Raw genomic sequence first — 24,119 nt, 5'->3', positions numbered from 1 at the left:
ATCAATCAATATATACAAGCGTGTGGCCCTGTATCTGTTGACAGTCTAGAGTACTAGAATTGCATAGTTTGCATATTTGGTCCTATTTGGGGTAAGTTTATATTATTTGCAATAATGTGACACACATGTGCTATGAATGTTAATTACATTGGTACATAGGGTGGTGATAATCTTTAGTTTATAAGTAAAGATTGATCAAGGTCAGTCAGTTGTATACCTTGACCATGTGTAATGATATGTGCAATTATGTCCATGATTATTCACATGTTATTTGAATATAATTTTTGTACATGTATCTTAAACTTATTTTCTTTCCTCGTTTTTTAGTGTACAACACACTGCTATTTTTGTCATAGTATACTCACACCAATTTGAAACTAAATTTGAAACTATACTTTGATAAATTGATAACTTGGTTATCACATCTATATATGCCATGCAGAAATGTCGTGTATGTTTGTGGTGAACGGTGGGAGGGGGGCTCACAATCCGGCACTCACACATCAACAGACTCTATACTACAATAGCAATGGCTTTCAATTGCAAAAAGCACGTGTTATATGTAGCTAAAGTTTGCGACATACATTTACGTATTGTGTCCAATCCCTCATCCACTTTGTTTTCATCATTATCCACTAATACCGTGCATATTTGAGATTACGTAACGTCATCCAATTCATTTTGACACTTTAAGACTGATTCTATGTAACTATCAAAATTCAGTGGCAACGGTATGTCACAGATTTTGTTGAAACTTTGTGTGTAACACTATAATGATAGTTATAAAACAAAAAGGACATGTAAAAAACCGACTTAGCAACGGTTGCTATGGAAACCGATCCTCTAACAACAGCTGGACAAGATATGTACATGTATGTTATATCTTGAATAATAAAAAGTAAACGCTATTGTTTATAAAAACAACAATTGTAAAAAATTATTTTGAGGTAGGTTTTTGCTTTTAGAATTTTTTTTTGTATTTATTTAATTCTTGAAAACAATAGAAATATTTATTTTTATGATGTATAAGGGTTGGATATATGTAACTTTTAGAGAGGGATACAATATCTTTGCCCAGTCATTTGGTGTAAACTCACATGCTAGTAAAATGTATTGAATTTTACTTTTAAAAAGTACAGAAACACATTTGTGGAGAAACCAAAGATGAACACATAAACCAGTAGTTTCCTCTGGTGCGCAAATCAAAATACACCAGAAAGAGTTATTGCCCTTTGTAACACTCTCTTGTATTGGATATATAAACAGCCTTCATTTGTTTTCAGTATGGCAGGAGGTGGGACTTGAGTTTTTATTCAATTTTTTCTTCAGAAGTTTATCAATATCAGATGATCTTTGTTCACTTAATTCACTACCACGATCGTTATCTTCAATTGTGCTAAAGGATTTCGGTTTATTTCGTGGAATACAAATCCGTTTGATCTTTGCCATAGTCACCAGAATCTAGCATCCAATCGTCTACGTATTCGTAGAAAAAGTAAATGTTGTGCAATTTAACGCTTTATTGCATCACATCCGACTAAAAAAATGACCAGGGAAACAGAAAGCTGACAGACATATTCATAGAAAATATGAAAAAGCCCTGTCTGTTGCCGTGTTGGAACTGGTATTGACGTAAGTATTCTATTTGATATAGAATCCAAATTCTAAAGTAAAGGCTGAATAAAATGTATCTGAAAATTTGGCTTTTAGTAAACATATGAGAACCCCAATTTATTTTATACTGCCGGCCAGGCTAGTCAGTTATAGTGGTATACATGTAGACTGAACATTGTAAGTAGTCCTGTCATTTACTGCATGGGTGTACAATATAGAATACTCGTTAAGTATGTCCCCTACCTAACATTCACTCAGGGAGTTTCCTATCACATTTACACAGAGTTCAGGATCTGCAAAAATTGGGGAATACTTATAAAATCATGTTTCATGTGGAAACTTTCAAAAGGACTAGGCTTAATTTATGTAATCCTAAGTGATGACCTGTATCTCTCTCTCTCTCTCTCTCTCTCTCTCTCTCTCTCTCTCTCTCTCTCTCTCTCTCTCTCTCTCTCTCTCTCTGACTGCCAAGTTTTCAATAAAAACAAACATGTGAATGTCCTGTGTGCATTCTAGATACAGATTGTTAAAATCATATATATTGGTGAGCCAGGCTACCTTCAAGTTTGTTTACCAGTGGTAACCGGGTTATCCCCACTAACATGTGATGGTTCTAATCTACAGAAGAAATCACACAAATACTATAATGATTTAAAGTTTTCTTAACTCTGTAATTATGAAATTTAGGACACATGGTTTGGAAAAAATAAATGATGAAAAATTGATGATTTTGAATTGGGCCCTGTAACTGGGACCTCAAATTTTAATACATGTAGGTCCTGTCAACTGAAGTAAATAAAAATATTAAATCTAAATTGTAAATATTCAAAGACTTTTGAATTCTTACTTTTTCATCCAATAATCACATATTTTGGCAAAAGTACATGACCACTATTTTATGTAATTAATGTGTGCTTTTCTGTGTTTCAGCTGTATGACCATCATACTGTGCAAATCCCCTAAAGATGAAGTTGACCAAGTTGCTGACATTGAGGAGGTATATATTCAGCATTAATACATACACATTGGATATATAATTTGAAATTCAAATTTGAATCCCAGTTTTATACATTCTAAGACAAATTAATAGATGTGGGACATGTGGTACATTAGGTGTAGTTCTTGGTTATAGAACTTGCATGGAAACTGAATTCTCTAGAATAATCACATGAGACCAACCATGTTTTATGCGACATGATGACTTAAAACGTTTTCATCACAACTTCCTAAAAAATGTATTACTTCACTTAATCAGCATACTCCATAAAACTAGTTGTTTTGTTGCAAATGACACAAATATATATGTACACATGTGTATGAGCTCAGTATCATTTGTAAAAATGATTAATTCTAATTAGATCAATGTTGAGAATCACTCAAGTGGCCTACATGTTGCTATTTGTCTACGTCAGTCATCATAAGACGTTAATTTGAACATTAATATTCTTCTTGATAACCACCCTTCCAATTCTTTTGAAATTTCTGTTAAGCATCTTTGGGACAAGGGGCATTAACATAGATTGTAAATATTAGGACTCTGGCTTGACGGTACTTTTGAAAATGCTCTATACCAAAATTGAGAATTTTGTTTTAGAACCAGGGTTTGATTGCTTCAATTTTATGGAGAAAACTTTTTTAAGATACATGTATATATACACTTCGTCAAATTGTAGAGTTGGGGAGGGGGAGGGGGGTTATAAGTGTATTTGACATTTATTTATGTCCAAATTATGCAATTAATACTGATGATTTCAGTAGTAGTCTGTTTTTTAAAACAACAGACACCAAGAATTAAGAGCACAATGAAAGCATACATGTGATAAGAAGGGGAGGTGTGACTTCATAATATTGCCTGAAAATTCTTTAGAAATATTTTTTTTTATCCAAAGCTGAAGAAGGAAGGTGGCAATGGTTGATCTTTCATTTATATTCATCTGTTAACTTTTAACATTCATGACAATGCTTTTTTTTTTTTTTTAAAAGATGGGGGAACAGCCTATCTATAGAACTGCATGTAACCAACTTTGTAATAATATAAAAGGGGCAGCTCCATTGTTCAAATGTTGTTATGTGCCTGCTGATTGTTGTTGTGCTCATTTGAGTAATTTAAGTGCAAGAAGAGCTGTAAGTTGATGTACACAAAATTTAACTTGCAAAACAGAGATTTAAACAAATATTTTACACTAGAGGTACCAATTCCAGATAATTAACATGCTTTGTTTATTGGCATCTGGTGTACATTTAGCAACAAGTAGTGTTGTCCATTGTTAAACGATAAATTGATAATGTACATATATGCGTTGGTTGTACATGTATGTGTTTTAGGCATATTTCATTGCATGTTTTGTTGTATATGGTTGTCGAAAATATTGATAAAAATTAATAATGAAGAATTACTGATATACTAAGGACATCATGATTCTGATCTAAAGAAATTGAGGACTAGTTAATATTTACATACTTTGTTACATCATGACCATACATTGCTTGCAAGAAAAACACACAAGGGCCACATACATGAAATCAGTGACTAAGACATTTTGTTCAGTTATACTTTTTTTCAAGTCATTACACTTAATTCTTAGAAAAATTCCTTAACTGGCAATTGATTGCAATCAGAAATTGCAAATTTTCTATTTATTCCTTACTTTACACCATCGAATTAGGACAGCAATGTGTTGCGCGCTCCCTGTAATCAGGGGGAAATAACTCGTATAGCATTGTGAAAAATGTATTTCATTGATTATGCATATGCATTTGAAATACTTTATGGTTATACAAGATTTTTTACAATAACTATTGAAAAAGACTCGAACACAATTTATGTTCATGTTATGCATAAATCTTATTAAATCATTGACTCCGCAAAATCTTATGAAGTCACAGGAGGGTGGAACTACCTTAAATAAAGCTGAATGCTTATGAAGGAAAAACAGAAAGGGGTACCATAATTGCGAATTTCGAAATCACAGGGTTGTGAATGTGGGTCCAAAAGAGTCATATAGTGTATAACATGGATTTTGTAGCCCTTAGAGCTATAGTGATACTTAGCATAACCACATGTATACAAACTGTATCAAAACATAACATCCTTTAGGCCAATTCAACTTAATTAGTAAGATTATCATCCAGGGTCACCAAAACGTATGGGACAGACTGTGGGAAGATTTTATTTTTTTATTTTTATTTTCTGAGAAATATATTAATGACAAACGAGTTTTTGTCAACAGAAGTGCATAATTTAATGCCAGATATATAAATATATGCTTATTTCACAGATGATTTTTTTAGGGGCGGGCATGATAATATATGAATTAAGTAATTAAGTGGTAAAATGACTATTCTAGCATCATGAATGATCTTGTACATGTACATTTAGTTTAATCAAATTGAATTAGGTGTGTACTGTATGGAAATGTGAAAAATAAGATGAACTTTTTAATATTTGTTCAACACATTTTTTAGAACTTGAAGAGCAGAAGATGCATTCCATGACTCTTACATGATATAGAAGACAAAGAAGAGGTCTTGAGAATGGAAAAAAAAAAACCTGCGAGTTTTACAGTCAATGAACACTCCTCACAACAAAAGTCCATCCTGACTCAGTAAACTGGTAGTCTATTCCTCTAAGGAAACACCATGACTTAGTTAAGATCAAGTTTGGTGTCAGAAGACTAATGTAACTAAACCATTGCAAAATTAACCTGCAAGTGTCTTATGTGAGGCTACTGAATACGGATTCATTACTGAACAGTTGAAGGAAAATCACTATTATAATGATTTAAAAAAAAAGATCATTGTGTTGTTTGTAATAACATTGTGATCCATGTTTGTTGAATAAACAACTTTGCAAAAATGAGGTGTTCTGTGCTAATATTATAAATTTACTAATTACTGGTATGTCAACATAGATTACAGTAACACTGATCAAACTTCAATAAATTATAAAGTTTAATGCAGTTTTTGCACTACAAAATTTATTGATATCTACCCAATATCTTGAGAAGACTTTTTAGCTCACCTGAACCGAAAATTCAAGTGATCTTTTCTGATCGCTTTTTGTCCGTCCTCTGTCTGTCTGTCTGTCCGTCCGTCTGTATGTCTGTCCATCTGTCTGTTTAACCTTTCACGTTTTCGACTTCTTCTCCAGAACCACTATGCCAATTTTAACCAAACATGGCCAAAAGCATCATTGGGCGAAGGGCTTTCAAGTTTTTTTTTCTTCAAATGAAGGGCCTTGCCCCTTTCAAAGGGGAGATAATCACAATAATGCAAAAGTAGGGTGGGGTCATTTAAAAATCTTCTCAAGAACCACTTGGCCAGAAGAGCTGAAATTTACCTGGACCCAGTTGCTCAAAACCTTGGTGAAAATTATGTTGCTCAAAGTGAGTTTAGCCCTAGGACTTACTAACCAACGGTTTACTACTTTAACCAGTGGTTAGTATCCCACAATGCAACATATGTCGTCTGTATATGTAAAAAATAATGGCTACCAACACAAACAAGAAACGAAGTGAGAATTTCTCACCAGAGGAGACACTATTTCTAGTGAAACTAGTTGAAGAACATTTACGTTTGCTCAAGTCTTAAGAGACAAAACAGGTTACTAATGCTAAAAAAGCTGCTGTGTGGCGACATATTACGGACGCTGTCAATTCCAGGGGTCGGGGGTAGTGCGTTCCATAGACTAGGTAAAGGAAAAATATAGAAAGGCCTGCTCAAAGGCAACAGGGGAGAAACACCTCCAGAAGACTCACCGTGTCAAAACCGGGGGCAGTCCGCCTCCTCAGCCAATTGATCCGGTGTCGCAAAAAATCTTAGATATCCACCACGATTCCCCCAACTTTATTGGGATCGGGGGAGGACTTGAGGTCGGGGGGCTCATAATCCAAGGTAAGATCATTATATTTATATCACCATTGATCTTGTTAAAAATGTTATATGCTAAAATAAAATTGTTGTAAACATATTACATTACCTTCAAAGGTGACTGTCTCTTCATTGGTGGTTTGAAAACCTAGATTGTATGAAATTAATTAAAAAAATATTATTACCAGCATAAAGAAAATTTTACATCATCAATTCATTATATTAAATTATTAAACATAATTACAAATTAATAATATTTATATAGTAATTAGCAATATCTGAAATTCATAGGCCAAGGTAGTACAGAGACAATTCTTCAACTCCCAGAAAATGTGGAAGGTAAGTTTAACAATGATAAATATGTAAGCTCATATGACATACATAATACTTAATACATGAATGTAGTGCATAATACCAGATCTATAATTACTTTTCTGTAAGAATGGAGGTTAAAGATTTATAGCACTGGGTCAATTGGGAGAGGTCCCTAAGGGCGCTCTCAAATGTGCATCTATTGCAAAGCAAGGGTTATAACTGTCAAATAATTCAGTATTTAAAATTGAATTTTATTTTAGGGACATCTGTAACATGATGTTACATTATCAAGTTCTGGGACCTTGATCAGCTCAAAGAATAATGAAACAATATTTTATATAAAGCAATGTCTAATGTTAAAGACATCAATAGTGCGAGTCTAACACTACTTACAAAAAATGGTTCACTGTATCCCAAAATTATTTTATAGTGAAAAATTGCAAATCAACTTGTCTCACTGCAAAGAATTAAGTGAAAACTAATTTGATTTATACAATAATAAAAAACTATATAATGTAATAAGTATATTTAAGAAAAAAGAACTTTGGAAACTCAAAAACATATTTCAAATATAAACATTTAAGTATACTATTGGATTGATGTATATTGATTTTTTTAGGTAAAACAAAGAAGAGGAAAATTGATCAGGAGAGTCTGCAAGATCTTCAGAAAAGTATATTGAGAGAGGATAGGGAGAGGATCTTACTAATGAAAGAACTTATTAAAATGCAGAAAGAAAAAGTTGCATTAGAAATTAAAAAAACTACAGATGGAATTACCATCTAAGCCAACAGAAAATGAGATGTAGTATATTAACTTGCTCAATACACAGTAAAATTCACCTGTAGTAAGCTATTCTGATCATGTTGTCTGTCATCTGTTTGTCTGTAAAGTGTCCACATGTATATATATATATATATATATATATATATATATATATATATATATGTTAGTCATATTGGTGTTGCTGGATCTCTTTGTTATGTGAATTCATTTTCAGTTATGTTGTGATCCTTTGGAGCTAGGTTAAGGGCACAATATGGGGGTAAACATGTTATGGGAATAAATATTGATGAAAAGGTTTCTTGAAAATCACAACAGGTAAACAATGACAGGTTGAAGGTGAATCAGGTGAGCATTGAGGCCCATGGGATACCTCACTTGGGGGTGGAGTTAAAGATAGCAATTATACTGACTATAATTAAAAATAATTTTGAACAATGAACTGTCTGACATTGTTGTTTCTTGGTTCCACTACAATATAATCTGGAACATGTGGCTCATCTGCATGTCCACACTCCAAATCATCCATACAATCGTTCCTCTCTAAAGCAATGTTGTGCAGCACAAGCTACAATTATTTTTGCAGCACGATCCGGTTTACACTAGAAAAGAGAACACATGAAAATCTAACATGTAAAAATGCACAATTTCATAATACAATGTAAATTAATTTAAAACATTGACCTTTCAACTTTTAAATAAATTCCAAATTAAATGCAGTTCCAAATAGTTTGTGAAGCAAGCATTTGGAAAAAATAATAAATTTTATTTACAATTTGATTTATCATTGAAGAGTTGTCAAACAAATAAAGTACATAGCATGTGTATATCGAAATACCCTAATTTCTCCATGAAGGACCATAAATCGTCGTTTCAGCAACCCGAAACTTCGCTCAATCACCGTCCTTGTGTGTGTATGTGCATCATTTATTTCATCTGAGACCTACATAATACATTTGACGACAATTACAACTTTTCTGGTGAGGTAATTGTATTGAAATATGAAATCGATAATTTGAATTCAGGAATTGACTCCATAACATTTCCTCTATTGAATTAGGAGATCTCAGCATCTGGTTTTGGTTTGGTCTTAAATTAACCCCCTCCCCGGAACTTGAATCACTTACTCAGTCGTGGGTCGTAGAAAGGGAGTCACCAGATATTTGCTGCATGCATATCCACTGTCACCAATCAGTAGTCCATCCACATCGATCCCTTTATGATGCGCTTCGAAATATGTTCCAATATTTGATTCTCGAAAAATAAAAGAATCATGGTTGGACCCTGGCCACTTGGCAACAATGTTGATAAATCGGCCTGTAAGTAAGGAAAAGGAGTAAAGGTGGGGCTTGCATGAAGTTTCATTATTTTACTACCAGCAGGACAGAAAGTTGGGTTTTGTTGTTGTTGTTTTGGTGTTTTTTTTAAATATATTTATGTAATTATGATATATATTCATAAAATTAAGTCAAGTGCAAGCCAAAATTTTCAGCCAATTTGGGTGTCCAAAGGGGTAAGGGAGACTGCATGGCTCCTCTCAAAATCTGCCACCACTGATAATGACCGTATGTGTTTTTTCATATGTAAACAAAGGTATATTGGGTGGCCCACTATTTTTTTATAGTTGCTAGTAGGTATGAATGAGAACAAGAATATATGCTTGAAAGTTCTGAATTGTAATGTCAGTACTGAAGGAGCCCACCCACCCCCCAAAAAAATTTGACAGTATAAGTTTATGCAATATTCACCCCCACCCCCTAGATTTTATAAGGCTTCAAATATGTCTCCTAATTAGTCATTTGTACTATTTTCTATCATTTCTGATAAGGTGAGGTTAATAAAATGACGCAGATTTTAAGGGGTCTTTTTGGAAAAAAATTAAGTTCTCCCAATGAAGTAATTCAAGAAATCAAAAGATTTTGTCCCGCCCCCTTAAATCCGCCACTGGTTTAGACACGTTAACATTCCTCATACGATGCTACTACGTGCCGAAAATACAAGTAATGCAATTATTCAGTGATGATACTATCGCCAACTATATAGTACACGTGTGACAAATTATGTATTTACATACATAAGTAAGTGAAGAAAAGTGGGGGGGGGGATTTACAGTTGGAATGAAAGCTCATTTTTTACCGGAAGTTGGAAACACTATTCTCTCTTTCATAGGTCTACAAGTTGTCGACACGGACATACTGTGTTTCTCCACTGCTAACAGTTTATGTGAGTCATTGTGTATTTTTGAATATTATGTTGGTGAATATGAATTTTTATATCAATGTTTAGTGGTGATATACCGGTATATTAACTTCAAAAGTTATTATGAGTGACATAATTGGTATTCAAATTCAATATCATGAAGTGTATCATCTGTCTTTATTATCTCATGATCATTGAATTATTTATTTTAGGAATACTAAATACAATATATTGAAGAAAGATAAAAACTTGGATAAAGTATAATCACCTTCATGATTACATATGGCCTGTGTGTTTATTGAATGGAAGCCTTTCCGGTTCACATTCACGGGCTCGTGCTCACTGGGGCCCATGATGCGGACGTGGGTACCATCGATAGCACCAATCACACCAGGAAATTTGGCAATGGCATAAAAGCCCTTCTTGATGTTGGACTTCTCTCCTTCTGTGGATGACCACTTTATAAAACGTGAGACCAAATCGGTCAGGGCTTGGGATGCATCGTGGATACTTCGAGAAACACTTGACTTGTGGAAAGCCAGTGTATCGCCTATAGTTTTCATGTTATCACCTGTAGCGTAATATCGTAGAGCCATCTCGACCTGACTGAGAGCTGACAAGGAATATGAGCGCAATGTTGGACGGCACAACTCGGGTTCTAGTAGATCAGTGATGCAATTAACTGACTCTTTACTAAACCTATACCTTTCTTTGTATTCACTGTCATTGAAATCGTGATTAAAATGTCTGTAAACTCTTGTTTTCTTATGTCGTATGCCAAGGTCAACATCAAACAGCAAGCGGGCAGCCATGTTTAACCACTGGTTAAAAGACTTAACCCACCTCTGCAGAATGGCTAACTTTGGACAAAACTTAACCACTGGTTAGGCAATTTAACCACTGGCTAACTTTTGAGCAACATAATTTAACCATTGGCTAAAAGTTAACCGGTGGAAAAGGGATTTAACCACTGGTTAAGCTTAACCAAGGTTTTGAGCAACCCAGTCCCGAAAGCTTCATGTTTACATACAAATATATAGGGAAAAATCTTTAAAAATCTTCTTCTCAAGAACCACTAAGCCAGAAAAGCTGATTTTTACATGAAAACTTTCTGACATAGTGTAGATTCAAGTTTGTTCAAATCATGGCCCCCGGGGATAGGATGGGGCCACAAGGGGGGATCAAAGTTTTGCACAAAAATATATAAGGAAAAACTTTAAAAATCTTCTTCTCAAGAACCACTAAGTCAGAAAAGCTGAGATATACATGAAAGCTTCCTGGCATAATGCAGATTCAAGTTTGTTCAAATCATGGGCCCCGGGGTTGGATGGGGCCACAATAGGGGATCAAAGTTTTACATACAAATATATAGTTAAAATCTTTTTCTCAATAACCACTGAGCCAGAAAAGCAGATTTTTACAAGAAAACTTTCTGACATAGTGCAGATTCAAGTTTGTTCAAATCATAGCCCCCGGGGTGTAGGATGGGGCCACAAGTGGGGGTTTCAAAATTTTACATACAAATATAGGAAAAAGCTTTAAAAATCTTCTTCTCAAGAAGTTGACATTTACATGAAAGCTTTCTGACATAGTGTAGATTCAAGTTTGCAAAAGGTAGTTTGGGCCATAATAGGGACTAAGGTTTTACATGCAAATATATATGGAAAGTCTTCAGATATGGGCCAAGGTGACTCAGGTGAGCGATGTGGCCAATGGGCCTCTTGTTTTTATAGTCATTGATAATAGTTTACATGGCAATACAGTACATGTAATATAGCTCGTTTATGGAAATGATTGCAAAATATACTTGGTGTTTGGGGAGGTAGGGGGGTGTATTACTGGATTACAGTATGTTAACATGCTTTTTTTAATCACTCTAAGTAATTTTTATTAATATGTTAAACTTCTCCATGTTTATTTTTGAAATATCAATTGCTCATATTGTTTTTTTTTAAACTGAAAATGGTGTAGGTTGTATTATTTGTCATTAGTATGAATTTTTGGCAAAATGCCCAAATCTACGGTTTTCGTACTACAATATATCAATTGTACTACGTTTCACCATTAATCTTTTTACATATATTAAAAGTCTTTGATATGGACATCCTTTGATGACAGTTGATTATGCTGTATGTATTTTCCAAATTATCTAAATCCATCAATGAAATCCAACACAAAATCACTTTTTGGGAAAGTGCCAAATTATAATACATTGGTACAGCGGTCAGTAACACACTCTTTACCATAGGTGGATATATATATCATTGATAAGGAAGGAATTTTATGGGGAATCGACATTTATGGAGAAAATTAATTGTCTTTTTTTAAATTTTTTATATACCACAAGGACAAAACATGGGCAAAACGGGCTGAATTTTGCAGTTCAATTAGCCCTCATAGACTGCTGTCGGTTTCCATGGCAACGGATGGTAGAAATTTGGTGATGGGGTTGAAATTGTGTAAGATGGTGCAAGTAAAGTTAATACTGCGGAAATCAAAAACAATCTGTGACATTGAGTGGCCAGACCCTATCTGATTTCTTTGATGTTTACATAGAATTGATCTTAAAGAGTCAGTGTCGCCGATCTCCATATCGAATATTTTATTAACCCAAGATTGATGAAGTCACATTGCGTGCAATGTTTGTTATGATGTTGGAAATAATCATCATGACAAAAAACATTTACATTGTTTTTTTTTTCTTTTTCTATTGTATTTTTTTTTTTTTTTTGTGGATTTGTATGAAATTTATTGTACAGAGGGGACATTTACTGTGGGTTTTTTTTTTGGCCTGTATGGAATTTATTTTACAGAAAGGCGTGACAGTCGCTGCAGGACTCGATTGCCACGCCCCTCTGTACAATAAATTTCATACAAACGATAAAAAATTCTATAAATATAAAATACGTCTTCAGGCGTGACCGTGTTTGTAGGCGAAGCAAAAGGTATTGCAATTTGATTATATAATAAAAATATTCCAAACTTAGCGCCTAAAGTATGAGGACAGAACTCTACCAAAGTACCCTAGGTTGTTACGCGAATTTAGACATTTGATCCGCCTATTCATTGAACGCGGGAACTATAACGCAATTGATCCAAACAGTGTATTGTGACGTCATATTCAGCGTCGACAATCATAGGACACATTGTACAATACTTCTTATTCACACCGCGGCCATTTTGAAACGAAATCGAGGCTCTCAGCCGGTATCTAGGGACGCTCAGTCATCATAGAAACCAATCAGAAATTGGATGTGAAAGCAGCTATAAATCAATGTAGTCAAAGTCTTAAAACTTTTGCCACTAATTTCACAAAATATGATCGATAGTTGTGCAAAGAGCGTTGTTAGAATTCCTAGAGCAACGCAAAGAAAGTGTTATGAAACTTTTGTTTAGGGATGCGTACTCGACGAAGAAGGTATGTGAAAACATAGCAGTTACAATGTAGTATCTGTATTACGCTAATTGAGAATAACGATATCATTCATGTTAATAAAACTGTTTGAATTATAAACAAAAGTATTTCAATGACAATATCGCGTCATATATACAGGTAAACATGATCCATGAAAATTGTATGATTTTGATACGAACATGTGGGTCAGATATATCGATAGTATTAATTCTCTAGCTGATTTTTTCATCGCTTTTATTTATGATGTTAGTGGGAATCAGACCGCAAGAGAAAATATCGAATTTGAAATATGGTCCACGATCTTGCAAAGTTGATGTTGATAAGATCCAAAGCATATCCCTCAAGGATAAGAAATGATCCACCCTATGTTGAAATGGTTTGATGATGATGAAGTTGTGATTATGATTTTTATTTCATGGTTTGTTGAATTTGATTATTGCTATAGTAGAGTTTATATACATACATGAAGTTTATAAATGAATACAGCAAACTGTAAAAAAAAAAAAATAATTAGAATTAAAATCCGATTAAATTTCAAATTAATTTAAGTTGAATTAAAGAGGTTCGCACCTGACATTTGGTGTAATGTCAATTTTTTGGGAAGTGCATTTTTTATTTCTACATTGAAGGAGAATTGGTAAATTAAAAAGAAAAAATGGGGTTGCAACGCTTGTTATTGAGCTATAGTGTTCTAAATATAACCTTTCTGCACTTAACATTTATTCAATCAAACTTGATTTATCTGTTAGTGCCAACACCGCATGTGTAACACAAATCAAGCATTACATAAAATAGATACATAATCATGTCCTCTAACACTGCAGACGAAAAAAGAAATGAATACTAGAAAAGGAAATAAATAATGACCTTTTTGCACTTGGTATACGAAACACTTCATGATATCAAAATTGAAAGTTTTAAAACACATATTAGGAGTAATGCCAATTTCTAAAAGTTTACATAATTCCCAAGGTCTGGTCTTCCAATTTAAAATGCAACTAAAAAGAACATGGGGGTTGGAAATAAATTTTTTGAATTATCGGCTACAATACTGAATTTTTATACAAAATTTTGAGTAAATTAATTAGAACTTTTTTTAAGAATCGGTGTTCTGTTTGGACAAAATATATCAACCAAGTTACTAAATTACAATATTTGAACTAGTTCTAAGTCTCAACGACCTGTATCATGAATTATAAAACTGAAATACACGTATAGAGGTATAAAAATAGACGATACATTGGATGAAACAGAAACTGTAATATCATGCAGAATTAGAACTTTTTGGTTAGTGAATCCTTCCGTCACAAGATATAGTTCCTGTCAAACCCTTTCAAAATTTGAATTGACAGAAAATTTTTCAACTGGATAGGGTTCATCAATAGATGTGTAATATGTTGGCACCAATGAGATTACTATTGACCCAGTGAATACTTAGTTGTAGCATCCTGCACAGTTATACTCAAAAGCTTAGGTGCTAACTTCCTTAAGTAACATTTGTTTGATCAAATCAGTAGTGTTAAATATAACTTTGTAATCAAATATAAGCTTTGAAAGTTAAGTGCATGATGGTTATAAACGTTGAAACACATTTCAGCAGACAACATTATATTGCTGGGATTTTAACGCAATAATTTCAAAAATGTAATTCACAACTGAATTGTCGTTTTGAATGTCCCACAGAGAATGTTGAATCGAATTTATTTGAAATATGGGCATCACTGAAGAGACATTATTTGTCGAAATGCGCATCTGGTGCATCAATATTGGTACCATATAAGTTTTACAATGCAAACGGAAAAAATGTTCTGTGAAAATAACATATATGTTAAGGGGAGACCGTGTTTGAAGGCGAAGGAGAGGGTATTGCAATTTGATTATTGGGTACACATATTACATACTAAGCGCCAAACCTATGAGGACCGATCTCTACCAAAGTGCCCTAGCTTGTTACACAACTTTAGATTATATTTCATCCGCCTATTCATTGAATGCGGGAAATATAACGCAATTGATACCCACAGTGTATTGTTACTTCATATTAACTCTCGATGTTTAACAAATCTACAAATATAGTAGACATAGTACCATACGCGTTATTCACGCCGAGGCCATTTGGAAACGAAATCGAGGCTCTCAGCCGGTGTCCATGGACCCTCAATCATCAAGGAAGCCATTAAGAAATTTGATTTGAAAGCATATATATATATATATATATATATATATATTTATATATATATATATATATATATATATATATATATATATTAATGGAGTCAAAGTCTTAGACTTTTGCCACCAATTTCACAAAACATGAGCGATAGTTGGACAAATAGCGTTGCTAGAATTCTTAGAGCAAAGCAGATAAAGTGTTATTCAAGTTTTCCTTAGGGGCACATGCTCGACGTAGAAGGTGCATGAAACATAACAGTTAGTATGTCTATTAGGCTAATTGAGATTATGAGTATTATCCATGTTAATAAATTCCTTTCTTAGAAATAATTATGAATTATAAACAAAAGTATTTTTAATGAAACTCGCATCATATATACGAGTATACATTATTCAAGACAATTATATGCCTTTGATATGAACATTTAGGTCAGAAATATTGATATAAACATGGGCTTTTTCTACCTATATAGACATGATAGGCAGGGAAATTATCTATGAAGGAAAGGGTTACATTTATGAACACTCAATTGCTATTAATATATGTTACGTACCCTTAGTATTTTGATATCACTTTAATGCTTAAAACAAATGATATGAGAATAATATGAGATTGATTAAGGGAATGGGAATACAGTTTACGTTTTCTGGGTTAAAATAACATTTCCAGTAATTTATCTGATGCTTACCCTTCACAACAAGCATAAATAGATTACTCGAGGTAAATCAATATAAACATGGATAACCTCAGCTGCTCAAAGAACAACAACCTTTCACGTTTTGTAGAGGATAATACCGCACTTATTGTAAATTTATGTTACCTTGTCTGATGTAGCTTCGATTTACTCAAACTAGTAATCATGAATACGCTGTTGATAAATATTTAAACTTTTCTGTGTGTATCTTTGATAGTGATGTAATGGCTAACAGGTTACCACAACGAAAAATGCTTAATATCATACATTCCGTTAAGAATATAATACTAAGGTTAGAACAGTCGCATACCCTGGAAACATCAGGAATAAAAACAGATACCTAGGGGAAGTAAGAAGTTCCGGTTACACCGTCATAATCTAGATTGGAGTAATTATATAAAAATGTATATCCGTTTACTCATTCAGCATACATGACTCACGTCAGGTGCGAACTGTCAAAATGGGGTGCGTATCCGTCTTAAGCACTTAATCCCACTTCTGGCATATCCGGTGTTGACTTAATATACATTTTACATTACTGATAGGAGGTACGGTATTGATCACACTTCGTTATATCCACTGTTTATATCAAAATGGAAGTATAAGCGATTCCATACAGTATGGCTTGCTGGTAATACTCACAGGGAGACAAACGGTTACATAAAATAAAACCCAAACCATAAACATGTGTTTGGTGTCGCACAAACCTCTACAATAATTTCTAAAATGTGAAACATTGAGAAGACAGGGTACTGAATGATCTTTTGCACGGAAATAAAGTCATCGACATTGTTGAATAGATATTTAAAAAAAAGAAATATAGCGAATTGGTCTTTAAAATATGACAACATGAATATAGAACTGAATGTTCCATAAATTAAACTCATCGATGTCTGAAAGGTAGCTAGATATTCACTCAAATGTGACATAATTGTTACTGAATGGTGACTGAATGATATCCGGAATGAGACTGATTTATTGTTAATTAAATTGTGACTGAATAACTACGGAAAGATGATTGAAAGGTAGTTCAATAGTAAATGTGACTGAATGGACATTTTCATGTACAGTATAATTTGTCCAAACAGGTCTCTGAGTACTCCGGCGCTCTGTCAATTCCGGCCACAAAATATAGTCCCTAACATTTCTTTAACAAATCCTTTATTAATAATTCCCTGTACTCCGGATACTGCGTATTCTGTATATCGGCCGGCTTACACAGTCCCAACTGCTATCAATTAACTTTAATTATCCTGTGTAAACCGGCCCCTCGATGATACACCACCCTAATTGTTGCGGTCAATTGTATTCGCTGTACACAAGGTCCCAACTGCTCGTAATTAGCTCTAATTATCGCATTTAAACCAGCCACCCCACGATGACCAACCTGTTGGTATTCGGCCAATCACACGCGGTGTACACAAAGGGTGTCTCAAGGGAAGCCACAGGTAAGTAAAAGAGTGCAACTGGCGATGAGTCGCGATCAGTTTAAAATAAAACCTGATTTTTAGGGGTGCATTTTTCAATTATGACAGCACCACGCACGAGGTAATGGCGCCCTCCCCCTAACGACAGAGACGAGAACTGACATTAAAAGACAAAGTTCAATTAATCTATGAATTGGATACATTGGAATGAAACAAAATCGGCAACAATCCCGTTATGTTTTCCAAAAGCAGGGTCTCCCCTCGTGGACTTCTCGGAGCTCTACGGCGAATCAGACAGTGATGATATACAGTTAGGTAGCACAACTCGCCATGTCCAGTCGATCACTCAGCATTACATTAGTTTCCGTTTCACAAATTGACACAGTTGAAAGCGATACATTTACAATGAAAGCTGGGAAAGACAAATTTTAAACGAACACAACACAAACTTGACGAACGTACATAATGTAGCACTTGATAACGGCGATGATGTAGACGAAATCGAGAATTTACCAACAGAAAATTGCGCGAATAATTCCCAGATTTTACAGCATAAGGCGGTCAATCAGCCACAGTACGCATCAGTGTTGGATTAGTGTGATGAATATCACAACACCCTGATATAACGCAATATCCCTAACCATTCAACAATGAAAGTGGCTGTATAAGGTTTTTCCTCTAAAATACATCCTACTTATACCCATTCATCAAAATAAGAACGAAGAACGGGAACCACATGTAATAATCTGAATGAATTATTTAAACACTTATAAACAAGTGTGTAGTGTGATGACTTCCGAATAAAGTGCGTTTGAGTATGTACGTCAACTTGGATTCCCTGTAGTGCTATTGGAGACATGGCTAATTGAAAAGAAGCACACTATAGTTACTCGATGTGTTAGAATTAATAGCTGCATGATCCGTTTAATTAGTTATATATACACCTAGATAATTAATGTAACGATTTACATTACTTTAAATTGATGCTAATAAGCATTTATGTTAATGTCTAAGGGATTGATTGCATATTTTAGATATATAGATACGCCCATGTACTCGTTATAAATCTATATGATGGACTGGGAGATTATCTAAAATGGGAAGGTTTAAATTTGTAAACACTTTATTCCGATTGAAAAATATTATGAATTGTTGAATTTCGGTCTTAATATATTGATTGAAACAAATGATAATAACGCAGCTTGCGGATGAAATAAGGAAATTAAAATACAGCGTCGTCTTTCTGGATTTCCTATCCTAAACAAATATATCTGATAATGTATTTGATTCTGTACCCTTCATAAAAAAACATATCATGTTTACTCGAGGCAAATCGATGTAAACATGTACAATCGCTATAACTCAAAGAACAACAACTCTTCAAGTGTTGATTAAGATAAGATCGCACTAAAGTTACGTTACCTTGTCTGATGTAGCTACGATTATACACACTGGTTTCTAGATACTTTAGCAGCTGCTTTTAAATATCTAAACTGTTATATGTGTGTTTGAATGGGGATGTTATGGATAAAATGTAAAATCATCTGAAAAATTACAAGTCTCAAAATTCAAACTGAAAGAGGGTTCACTTGCAATATTACTTTAGACAACTATCACCAATGCACGTATGTATATGCAGACTATATATTGAACGCAACAAATCTTCATCAAACTAACTTGTTATTTTATATATTTATGTATTTGTGCATGTATCTTGTTTTAACGTTCCTCTCGACAATGTCACTCATACGGAGATGTCACCAAGACCGGTGAAGGGTTTCAGATTTAAGCCTTTGCTCAGCGCTTACGGTCAATGAGTAGTGAGGGTCCTCTGGCTTGTCATGCCTACTGTAACACGTGGCATCCGTTTTACGATTCTAGCTGAGGATCAGATACTGCAGATTTGATGTCAAACGTTTGGTGATGAGACTGTGACTACGTGTCTGAACAATTTAAGTCTTCATGTGTCATAAACCAACTACAGCAAACTAGTAACCCTAATTATACGCGAAAACCTCCACAGTTTAAAAAAAACAGGTAAGAATGTTTAAGTTAAATGGGTAAACCCATTGACCTGAAACATAAAGTTGTAATTCACTATCTCTAATATCATAAACTAAGGATTTATTTCTTAAAATGTAATCAACTTTAACAACTTCATGCCCTTGACCTGTAACCTTGAACGAAATTCGGAGATCAATGACTTAAAAGTAAAAACTGAGGTTCTCACCGATTCTCTTTGATAATATGAAAAACAATAATGCTGAAACATTATAAAGGATCACCAATGATGGTAAATGTGTCAGAACGATATACGCGGTTCGTATCAAGTTAGATATGATCAATGCTACCAGGAATATTTTATCAGACATTTAAAATGAATAACATGTGTCCATGGTCACTTGGACGTTTGACCTTATCCCCAATTTGAAAATCAAGGATTATGCAGGTAAATTCGAGTGGTTCCATGTCCTATCTAACTCTAACCCTGGCGTCACAATCAATTAAAGGGTATTCCGCCCTCTACGGGTTTAATAAAACAAAATAATGCTTAATTGATGTTAGAAACTCTAAAAAAAAAAATTATGCAAAATAGCAGGTAAAGAAAACGTGGCTTTCTTTCAACCTCGCACGCTTGGATTTCTATTTCAAAACTCAGAAATAGCATTAAAATGATTCATGTTCTTGACTTCGGAGGATGTTCTTACTCCTCCTAGGCACCTGATCCCACCTCTGGTGTATCCAGGGATCCGTGTTTGTCCTACTTTCTATTTTGTATTGCTTATAGGAGTTATGAGATTGGTCACTGCTCGTTATCTTCACCTGTCCTCTTACCCACACTTAAACGCTCCAACTGTCGCTTTCTCACAACCGGTGTCGACGTCATCAAGGAATAATAATGTGAAAGAAAAAACGCCTCCTTACGGTATCTGTATTGAGCCCATGTAATGTTGCCAAGGAAAATATGTTCAAGATCAAAACCACGGATAATGTATGTTTATCATCGTCAAAACTGGTTCCATTTCATTATCTGCGCTTTTAGACTGCGGTACTGCAATATATTTACTATATTTTTCCCTTTATGGTAGTTTTCGTACCAAATCAAAATCAGTTATTCATTATTCTATCAGTCCAAAAATTCAGTCAACACATGATAAACAAATTCGTATTATAGGTATCGCCAGGATCAAAGTGCAAATCTTAGAGACGGAACTATATGTGTATATTTATGTATACCTGCTTAAGGAATCATCTCATCCGTTTATTCTTGGCTCGCATTTGTTTGTGTTGATAGGTATTGTGTCGAATTCTAAATATATGTCCCTGTCTATGGATTTCGGTTCTACGTGTAATGTAAGAAATACATATTGTTTTACCTTACCACCAATGTCTAATGTAATTAATAAGGCATAAGACACCTTAAAAAAATACACCTGTTCATATCTACGGTATCTGTTTTCCTAATAACATTATGAGAAACAAATATATTGTTGCAGCGAAATGACTTATTTGTGTACACAATGGTCACTACGCTCCTTTGAAGCTTTTTAATTTGTCGGACATATGGGTCAATATTGGTATGAATAACATAGAGGCATATTTTGAAGTAATGTTTGCTCACGTAATATTCATTGTTGATGGCAAATAATGTCTAAATTGAGATATTGTATGTAGTAAACAAATGTTTACTTCGAGTAGTTACCAGACATAAGGGAATGATTTACTCGACAGCTTTCCTGTCGAAGATTATGCCAGACGATGGGCTAAATATGGAAAATAAGAACTTGATACATTGTCAGAATGCGTTAAAAACATAAGAGGGATATTAAAATCCCGCATTAGACAAATGAAAACAAAAGTACGTACCATTTATAATTCTGTGTTTATTAAACCATAAGTGATAAAAGAATTAGATAGATTACATGAGGAATACGTTTTGGTTCCAGCTGACAAAGCTAGTAACAATATTGTCTTTGTTTGTAAGGCTCATTATTACAACTGTATTTTAAACGAACTTGGCATTAATTCCATACTTATACTCCGACTGTCCTTTCAAAAGACGACATTCTTCAAAACCATGCTTCGGTTTTAGACACATTTAATATTCCAGTCAATGGGTCGAATGAATATGAGTTACCATACCTATACTGGATTCCTAAACTACATAAAAACCCTTAGAAACAAAGATACATTGTGGGATCCAGTAAGTTCTCTACCAAGCCCATATCTTTGCTTCTCACGAAAATGTTAACAACGGTGAAGGAGAAACTTCAAACTTACTGTGCAACTACATATGCCAGAAGTGGTGTTAAATCAAATGTGGATTCTAAAAAATTCTAAAGAACTTTTAGTAAACTTAAAATCAGAGAATTTTTCCCAAATCAATAGCATTAAAACCTATGACTTTTCAACACTATACACGACCATTCCTCACGATAAATTAAAGACTAGACTTGTTGACATCGTATTGTTGTCATATTTGAGAGGGAATCCAGCCAGGAAAGACAGATACACTAGGGACTTCTTCACAAATGGATAAGTTGTCCAGAAAAAGCGAGAACATTCAAATAATCAGGTTAGTGACTCGAATTTTCTCAGAGATCTCGTATCTTTGTAAAGTCAGTCAGCTGTCCGTAGTGACATAGAGAGTGATACATGTTGATAACGTTTAAGTGTACGTACATCTTCAGTGAAATACTACAGGCACAGATTGAATATTGACTATCGAATATATTTTTAAAAACCTAATTTCGTTTTTTAAAAAAATCTTGAAATTGTTTCCAAAATCAAAGTGGTTGAAGAATCGCTAATATCAATCACTAGATCTATATCGCATTACTTTGGTTATAGGTAATTCAAATGTATATCAATAAATCTGTTGATCTATGCAAACAAAGTTTTTTATGAGAAGTGTCTCCTCTCCCACCCCCTCCCCCAAATTAACATTGTGGAGATGCACTTTCAAAAATTATTTTTCAAATAAATATTGTGTCATGCTTATTCCCTGTGTCATGCTGTTGAACATGGTGAACATATATATCTGATACAGGATTTTAAAGGCATATGAGTGTATCAATGACCATGATATGGTCTAGATTAAATCATACATATATAACTTTGTACACCTTACTAGATCCACACCTTGTGTTTACACACTAATACAGACAGTTAGTGTCTCAAGAAAGAAAATACAAAGAAAACAAATTCATATGCAGTGTAACTTAATTAAAACACCTGTCTGATATGGATATCAGTTTAATACCTGCCATTTTGTTAATGAAATTAACAATCCAGTATTAAGATAAATTGTAAGAGAGATATAAGGTCTATGACTAATGTATTCATGAAATAATTTCAATGATAGATAACTGTTGGGATTTATATTATGACAGGACCCGAAGTTATCATACAGAGCAAGGGATAAATATACTCTCACCACTGAAATTGCATCACTAAACATGTGAAATTTCTATGATGAGACAGTTGGACAGGATGTACATATATCTGTACAAATTATTCACTAAGTGTTCATACATTATGCTAAATGTTTGTCACTGAACGTCCATGATGTAATAAATATGAATCATTACATATTTATGAAATTAAAGTCAACCAATGGAAATTCAGCTAAGAAATTTTTCCTCTTTCAGATGTAAACATCATATTTGTATACATCATCATGTAATTTGTTACAGATTGTTTTCGGATTAAATTTATATTAATGCAGTTTTGCAACATTGAACCACACATTTTTATTTAAATTCGATCATAAATGTCTAAAATATGAGCATATGAATAAGACATGGTTTATATATTTTTTTTTTAGAAATTATATCATCACAATTGCAAACCATGATTTTGTGTTCACACCAGCTTCCACAATCTTACAGAGGAGAGCATTTATGGGAATCATCCATGGGTAACCGACGACGAGGAATTACAATATGTGAAGGATTTCCACCAGTTTGAATGAAACGAATTGGAATGAGCTACTAGTACTCGTCTTTAATACATATAAATGTTTGATTTAAATTGAGAACAGTAAAAAATCATGATTGTTGATTTTTGAAGGTAAATATTTAATACTGAGGAATGTCTATGCATGCCAACATCTACAGCATTAATAGTGAGAGTAGTAATATATACTTAAGTTTTAGAATTTATTATTGCAGCAAGGTAACTTAAAATTTGTGTATCACAGGTCATTGCTTTTCACTGTCATCACTTCTATATACATATTTATTGAATTTTGAGTTGTCTGAATTTCTGAAACATTTGAACATAACAAATACTTTTCTTCATTTCAGTTCCTGACATATGAACAAATTGCCATTTTTTGCCTGTTTCCAAATATGTGCAAGAAGTATACAGGGATTGAAAGCTGAGAAAGAGACAAAAATCCCTTTCCATTGTTACATATTATATGACAGTGAGGCTATCAATAGTGTAATAATGATAAACATGTGAAGTGTTTGCTAATAAAACATGATAAATTTTCTGAAAGTGTCATTAGATATGTTTGACAGATACCTGTAGTTCTCATACAGTACATATTGAAAAAAATCCTCATGGGGCAAATTTAATGTTGGTATACCTGTAGCAGGGGCACATGTTCAAAGTAAGCTTTTC

The 24,119-nt window shown here is 33.8% G+C and overlaps 1 protein-coding gene and 2 long non-coding RNA genes across 4 annotated transcripts in view; 2 read left to right on the top strand and 1 right to left on the bottom strand.

The window, feature by feature from the left end:
- LOC130046339 (uncharacterized) overlaps window positions 1–24,119 on the bottom strand; it is a 79,527-nt gene that overhangs the window by 30,329 nt on the left and 25,079 nt on the right. The window lies entirely within an intron of this gene.
- LOC130049279 (uncharacterized) lies at window positions 9,665–11,315 on the top strand. Its single transcript, XR_008797784.1, has 2 exons — window positions 9,665–9,804; window positions 9,993–11,315. It is a non-coding gene; the product is annotated as an uncharacterized LOC130049279 (long non-coding RNA).
- LOC125674730 (uncharacterized) lies at window positions 21,853–23,988 on the top strand. The gene is made up of 3 exons (XR_008797785.1): window positions 21,853–22,065; window positions 23,317–23,485; window positions 23,798–23,988. It is a non-coding gene; the product is annotated as an uncharacterized LOC125674730 (long non-coding RNA).

Source organism: Ostrea edulis, chromosome 8, assembly GCF_947568905.1.
Source record: "Ostrea edulis chromosome 8, xbOstEdul1.1, whole genome shotgun sequence".
Classification (NCBI taxonomy): Eukaryota; Metazoa; Mollusca; class Bivalvia; order Ostreida; family Ostreidae; genus Ostrea; species Ostrea edulis.
This window is presented reverse-complemented; position numbering and strand designations above follow the sequence as displayed.